This window comes from Neopsephotus bourkii, unplaced genomic scaffold (assembly GCF_033783945.1).
Source record: "Neopsephotus bourkii isolate Nb327-2 ecotype Australia unplaced genomic scaffold, CSIRO-AGI_Nbou_v1 NB_53, whole genome shotgun sequence".
NCBI classification, from domain to species: Eukaryota; Metazoa; Chordata; class Aves; order Psittaciformes; family Psittacidae; genus Neopsephotus; species Neopsephotus bourkii.
In genome coordinates, this window is record NW_026900570.1 from 16,002,687 (window position 1) to 16,010,980 (window position 8,294).

Genomic DNA, 8,294 nt, shown 5'->3' on the forward strand with positions numbered 1-8,294 from the left:
GCCAGCCCCCCGCGCGCAGCATGCTGGGACACCGGAGTGGTCCCGCTGCCGATGCCGATTGGGCCCCGCTGCCCGGCTCCGGCTCCAGCCCTCGGCTTGCCCCGAGGCGGCGACCGGCGGGAGGGAGGGTCCTGGAGGCCCGTTCCGCCGGTCCCCGCGGGTCGAGAGGTGCCTGGCCCTCGCCGCGCTCGGCAGGTGGGCGGACGGGCTCCCTGCCTGACGTGGCCTTGACTGGTGCCCTGCTCCCGGAGGCACCGCCACTGCGAACCCAGGCCGGGCATGGCTATGGCGGTTCAAAGCGGTGGTTATTTTGTCTAGTTCTGCTGAACTTTTTTGTGCCTCCCTAAGTAGGAGGTGAGTCGGTTTCGAGTCCAGACACGTTTGCTTCCTGGACAAAATTTTCAGAGCTTCCCTATGCATCAGGTTGACAGAGTCTTTTAATTATTGATGCTGCCACTCTTCTGAAGTAGGTGGCCTGACAACCACAAAGGTGCAGGGTGGTGGTTATGATGGCATCTTTCACAGTACGGCATGGGAGCGTGACCACCTCTCCATGGTTAGATGCTGCGGCAATCAGTAGCTATCAGCTGTTCACAGGGCCTTGACTATTCTGTGGCCTTTGGTTGTACCTTGCTACTTTGTTTTGTATGACTGTCTTGTTGGCTCCAGTGGGGAACCATGATAACAGTTTGACTTATTGAATATGACATGTTCTGCCTATTTTGGCTGTCACATAAAAAAAACAGTCATTGTCCCTAAGGACTTTTAATACTATTTAGTTACTCTGAACTAGCTGGATCACTAATCAAGCAAAAGAGAGCACATGCACACAAGTTAGGTGCATCTCAAAGAGCAATATGGACACACCAGAAGAGTGCAACCAAGAAATAAAAAAGGTGCTCCTGCTATTTGCAGTGCAGAAGCACTAGGTGCAGTCAATAGCACTAGCCATGCTCAACTATGAATGTGATGCATCAGGCAGAGTTCTGACACATCCAATGAAACTGAACTCCAAGCCTCTTCCCACAGGGTTTTACAGTCATTAGCCACTTCCATACTTTACTAAATTTTTTTCTACTGCCTCCAGTTTTGCTTCTTTCCTTTTCTGCAGCAACAGTTTTCAGCAGCTGATGCAGGTCAGCAGTGATCTATTGCTTAGGACTATTTTTATGGAATTGCGTGTTTTCTTTGGATTCTGCCTCAGTTCAACGGCATCTGCTAGATACTCTCAGAGGATGCTTTACCTCCTCACCATTCATCAGCCCCCATTATGTTCACAAAAAACATATGGTAGATGTTCTCAGAGCCTGTTTTATCCCTTCCTTTTCCACCCCTTCTCAATAGGTTAAAAAAGGAATTGTAAGAATCCTTTCAAAACAGGCAGAGCTTTCATGCAGTAGTCCTGCATTAAGAGCAAATAAGAGATGTGGGGAACTAGGGTTTTGGACTGTCTTCAGCCTGAAAGGATTCCCACCCAACTTTACTTCCCAGGCAACACCCTACTCAACATTTTGAAAAAGGTGAGTCTGTAGTCAAGGAGCATTGCAGAACTCTGTAGTTGTCCTGGGTTCAGCAGTAGCAGTCAGTTTTCTCCTTAGCAGCTGGTGCAGAGTTGTATTTCTGACTTTCATCCTGGGAACAGTGCTGATAACACCGATGTTTTTAGTTGCTGCTCAGTAATACTTACTCCGACCAAAGATTTTCTGAGCCTCATGCTCTGCCAGGGAGGAGGGGAAGACGGAAGGAAGCAGAGACGGCACCTGACCCAAACTGACCAAAGAGGTATTTCATACCACAGCACATCATGCCCAGTATATAAACTGGGGGAAGTTACTTGGAAGGGTTAGATCACTGCTGAGTCAGGCTGGGTATTGGTTGGTGGGTGGTGAGTGGTTGTGTTCTCTTCCATTGTTATTTCCCTTATCATTATTATTATTGGTGGTAGCAGCAGTGGTTTGTGTTATACTTTTTACTGGACTGTTCTTATCTCAACTCATGAGAGTTACATTCTATTGATTCTCCTCCCATCCCTCCGGAAGAGAGGGGAGGAAGGGGAGGGGAGTGAGCGAGCTAGCTGCATGGCTGAGTTTAAACCATGACAGTAGTCATGGCTCAAGTTTCTGTAACAATCTTTTTTTCTGTTTAACACAGTGTGAAGTACAGGAGTCCTTTGAATATTTTGTATTATATCGTGTCTTCTTCTTTTCCTTGTCCCATAGCTCAAGCATTATTTCATAGCGCAACAAAGTGTAGTGGTTAGAGCACTCATCCACCAAGTGCAGGGTTTGGCCTCCCAGACAGAGGTGACTATTGAAACCAGCTTTTCTACTTTATGTGTGAGTTGTACAAAGAGTATACTATTAAAAAAAAAAAAGTGTGTTAAGCTTCCTTTGTTGGATATAGTTCAGAATGTTTTTGTTATTTCCTACTGTATTTGAAGTGGGACTTTGGTTGCCTAAGTTAGCTGTCTAAAAGTAAGGAACCTAGTTCAAAGGTGCAGTGCATCTAATTTCAGGGTAACTACAGCTGATAGAGAATGTAGCAACGCTGCACTCCCTGCACCCACAACTATGTGCTGCCACCACATTTCTCATATTAGATTTGGAATTTGATCCAATTCATTTGTGGCTGCATAGTCAGCTGATCCAGCTGAAAACTACCTCACTGCAGAAAGTTCCCTGTTGGATCATGTCAGTTATCTGACTCACCTTGCCATTAAACCACAGCAAGTGAAGAGGCAGGAAGGCATGGCTGGGGACTGTACTTCACTAGCCTGGGTCAAGAAAAACTGGCCTGGCCTGGGAATAGCTCGTGTGTTCTATTTCAGACCTCATTCTGAAGACATCCTCTGCAACAGACTTGACTCTATTGATTTCCTAAAGGAGCTTTAACCAACAGTTAAGGCTCCAAACAGCCCTATAGCAAGTTTTAAGTAGGGCGGTTTTTAGCAATATGTGCTACTTTTGTCCAAAGTAAACAACCTCACATGATCAGTAAGGACACTTCTTTCTTTGCACACTTCATTTTTTACCATAATACCATTGTTCAGATATTGCTAAGAGATAAAAGACATGTATTCAATTGCAAGTGCAACTCACTTCCTATATTTTTAAAAGTGTGACATACTTTAAAATTTGCTTAAGTAACTTTAGTTTTGTTGATCATTTATATATATTATTTTTTTAATTATGGCAAGGGTTTACCCCTACCAAGCTTAGTTACAGACTCTGATGATATACAATGATTCATTTTTATATAGTCTTCTGGTAGGAAAGAGTACTTAGATACAGAAGCTTATAAATTACAGTCTTCTAGGGAAGTTCTAATATTTTTTACAGTCCCTCAGCTGACACATCTCTGCATTAGACAAGCATATTTCTTAAGAGGAAGACAAAAACATTATGGCCATGGAGGGGAAGGCCACTGCACTTCCAGATCACTGCTGGACAACTACACTTGGCATAGCCATTTTTTTTTAGGACATATTAGTTTGGTACCTGCTATGCTATAAAGATAAGGTGTATAACTCCAAAAAGTCAGGCCAGTACACTTCTAACAAGGAGAGGGATACAAAGATCAATGTCAGCACACTGACCTTTATTTTAACTGCTTTTTCATTACAGTTCATTGTGTACAGTGCTTTCAAAACTGTAAGCTGGGCAGAAAAGAAAATCAAAGGGAAAGAGGAAGGTTCAGAATAGAGAATGTGCCAGCAGTCCATTTAATCACATCTTTTATCTTTGACAGGGCAAGTACAAGATGTTTTGGATTGCATACAAGATGCTGTAATGCATAACAATACAATGATATGACTGAGAAAAAATTTACCCCAGTCACAGGTCACATGTAAATGTTCCAAGTACTGGACTATAGTGATTTACTTCCCGTCTATAATCTTACTGTACATATCCTAGAATTTTGCAAGTGTCCGAGTTACATGGCTTACTTACAGTATTCACATTCTTTATTAAATAAAAAGGTTATATGAAATATCAGTACAGTAAGTCTGATGTCCTCTGTTATACAAGAAGTCAGTCTAAAAATATTTAATTGCCCCTTTTGGCCTTAATATTTATGAATTATGCAGATAGAATTATATGAAGTACATAGCTGGAATTCTCTCAAATCCATGTAACTTCAGAACTAGGCAAGTATTCAAAACTTTAATTCAAGTATTCAAAAATAAACTTTATAGAACAATTAATTTTGCCCTTACCATATTAAAAATTGGAATGCGCAGCTTTCTAGTTGATATTTGCATATATAGATGTCAGTAGAAAGGGTCTATATCTTCCTCAGTCTTTCTGTATTCAAGGCAGTACTTGCAAGCTAACTCACATGAAGTAATACTTCATATGTTTAGACTGCAGTTTTGCTAAATGATTTTGGATAACAAGTCAAACACAAAAATAGGCTTATACCGTTTGCTTTAGTAAGCTCACAGTGATGTATGGTGATAGAGCTGTAACAAGCAGATAATCTGGAAGCTGCTGGAACTTCTGGGTGCCCGGTCTTCCCTGGGGATGCTGGCAGGAGCATCCCGCTTGCCAGCTTCCTGACGCTGCCATGGGGAACCACTTATCCTAGTGCTTTTTTTGGCATGAACACCTGTTCTCAACACAGCCAAACTGACTGCACCCAATATGGTCACTTTTTCTTGCTGGTAACTCAGACCAGTTTTCAATCAATGATGAGGTTAAAATTTATCTTTTCACTCTCCACCACTTTTCTAAGAAGGAAAATAGAAATACTTCCACTGACCTTACTGGGAGTTAGATTGGAACACTACTCCCTTGATAAAGAGTCCTTCTTAACTCGAGTCCTTGAAATGAGACTAAATAACAAGCAAAGATTGTGTATGCTCTGAAACTAATAATGGAAACAGTCTCTTCCACAGTGATTGTAGTGCTCATAGAAACAAGCTAGCACTGAAATATACTGAAAATCAGAAGATATTTTTAGTATTATTGAAGTGTGTTTTGTGAAACCCTGTGAAAAATATACCTGATATCTATTGGCAAGGTTGCAAATTTTTATTTACAGAAAATATGACATTTATTACATAATATTGGGAAGGGGGTTTAAGAATATCTTATGCTAGCATTTTATTTTAATGGGTACTTAATTTTCTTCGCATGAACAGTACCATTTAAGCTAATGGTATTAATTTTAAGTTTTGAGCTTTTTGCATATGTATCTGTAGAATTAGAACATGAGAGTGGAGTTAGCTTCCTGATACGGCCAGTCTGCTCAGTGTGCAAAGGTGCTGGCTGCACAGATGACAGTCTGTGGGACTGGTCTATACATAAATCTATCCAAGGTAGCAAATGTAACATAATATTAGGTTGCTTAAACTGTGCTATAGTGGAAAATATCCTATAAATAAAATAATTATTGTACAGAGTCAAATTAGTCTATTATAGCAAAAAGCATGTTGAGTTTGGGTAAACCAAACCAGGTAGGTAATACAGTCATCTCCCTTTAACATGTGCATGTCCTTCATCATTTTAGTTTGAGTTCTAGTTCTGCTTCTGAAGAGGCTTAAATAGAACAATACATAAGAGCGTCCCAAACTGGTGCTTCTCAGAACATAAAATATATATACCAGTACTTTTCAGATATATAGAATCAGTAGTTCTCATACAAAGATTTCTAAATATTCACACCAGACTTTCTGTATTTTTACAACAGGAATATAAACTTCAACTTCAGCCTGTGTTCATGGTGCTTGTTTTGCATCGCTGATGACTGAACTATACAGTCAGGGGCTTAATATGAATCATTTGTCTTGTAGTGGTAGTGCAAAACTCCAGCTGCTTCAGATGTGCCAGACACAGAGACATATTCTAGTTCTTCCCACAAGATTTATTCAACCCACTCTATACCATGCTTTTGAATGCATTTTCTGCCCTGTTCCTATAGTAAATAAAATAATAGATAACCACGCCTGAATGAATGCACAAAAGTGTGTAAACAATGTGTTGTTCAATTTAGACACACTAAATTCTGTTTACTTGCATTTATCCTTGAATACTTCACTGATTACTACATACCATAAACCTAAAATAGTGTGCAACTACTATATATAAGTCTGTTGTCTAAATACTTTGTTCTTGCAAAGCTTGTTGGGAACATTAAATACTTCGTTCTTGCAAAACGTGTTGGGAACATTAAGTGAAGACATGGCAGAAGAACAAGCAAAAATTCAAGTCATTAATTTTTTTACACATTTACCTTCCTCAGGATTTTAAGTCATTATTTGTCATTTAACTGTTCTGAAGTATAAAGGCAATCTCACTATTCTGCAGGGCTCATAGTAAGTAATTCTTGCAGTATTTCATAGCCTTCCCCTGGGATAGTGGAGCTGATAGGTCAGTATATAATTTTCAGCACACTACAACTTTTCATTTCATAGAAATGCTCCCATATTGGATAGGTACATTTTCTAACAACAACAAAAATCATTATAGAACACTGCGTGAGAACATAATTCTCCTAAAAGCTTCACCTTGTATTTCTGGAATTAGATTGGAAATAAACCACATTCAGATTTCAAAGGTATTGAATAGCTACTTGTGCAATGGGCACCTAGAAGATAAAGATACGTTGATAATATCAATCATGAAGCAGGCCAGGAAAACAGCTTCTTTCTGCAATAACAGTATAGCAGTGTTGATGGTTTGGAATTAGAGTGAATAAAGGAGAACTGCCTGTGAAAGTTGAGAATGAATATGAAACAAAATGATGTGCTCACCTACAATATAAAAGACCTTGATCTGACTGCCTTAGAATTTATTGGGAAGGTTGGTTTCAGACTGTACTTAAGTAACAGCAAAGTTGAGCTAAATTGATGAGCCATTCAACTGATTTTAAAAAGATGATTTAGGTAACGCAGTAAATGTATAGGCCTATTTAGTTCCATTGATTACAATTCTATATGTAGACAAAATCTGTCCAATGAATCATAAGGTGCTAGCCAAAGCTGAAATATCAGCTGAACTGATTTTGCCACTACAGAAGCACAGTATGTCTAATTAATCACAGATACTGTACTTAGTGCTTTGGAAATAGCTGACATTTTATCAAATCTAAATAAAAATCTTATCGTGATTCAGAAAATACAGATTAGTAAATCACAGATGTATAAATGGTAAATGATTAAGAGAATAGCAACAGAAAACTTATAAAAAGGAAATTACATTTCAACCGATACATTGCAATTCCTGGAACATGTAACTACAAAAATAGATTAAAACAAAATTATCTACAGAACAAACGCATTTTGGAAAAGCTGATGAAATATGATCACACAGGCACGACCAAGGGTATGAATTAGTTGTGGATTAAGGAACAAAATATTCCCATGGATCAAAACATGGGAAACAGAAGCTAAGAGGAAGTTTTCTTTATTATGGCAAAAAGAAAGCAGTTGGGTGTGTATGAAGGTTCTGTAATAAGCTTTGTACTTAATACATTCGTAAGTGGTTGGGAAATACAGACAAGTGTGGGATGGCAAAACTGGAACCAAAATGTTTAGTTTAGTTTAGTTTAGTTTAGTTTAGTTTAGTTTATTTGAATCCAAAAGGGATTATGAGGATATTTAGAGATTTCTCATCAATTGGGTGAATGGGTATTGTGATAGCAATAGAAATTGCATGCTCTCACATAAAAACAATGTTTAAGCAAAGCCATTGAGATACTTATCCTCACTAATAAGTTCTTAATTGACTGAATCAGTTGAAGACAAATCATCATTACAGATAATTTGTGCATCCAAAATCAGAAAGTTTGAGCAAATAAATAGTGGGAAGGAAAGTAATACAGAATCCTAATGAGAATATATCAAACTTCAAAAGATTCTGTGCAAAAACATGGAAAACATCCAAGGAGGGATTTAAAAATGGACAATCAGAAAGGAAAAAGGATTTGTTTCCACAAATCTGCTTTTGAAGAATCCCAAGAGATAAATGTAAAGGATATCTAAAAGTATTAAAAAAAAAATCACAACTAATACTAAGAACCAGGATCAGGTCATGCCTTCCTCAATGCATCATGATCTAAAATTAGGAAGTCTTCATCAGTTGTCATAAGTTGGCAAATTCAAATGAGACAAAAAACACTTTACACATACTAGATGGTTTATTTCTGATACCCATTTCAACAAACACTGCGTTGGCAAAGCCAAGAAGCCAGAAAGGTTTGCAAAGTGAAATTCAAGTGGGAAAAAGGTGTTAAGATAGCAGAAATGCCCAGCATCAGAATAGTAAATATAGAAAATATTTTGAAAGCTACAG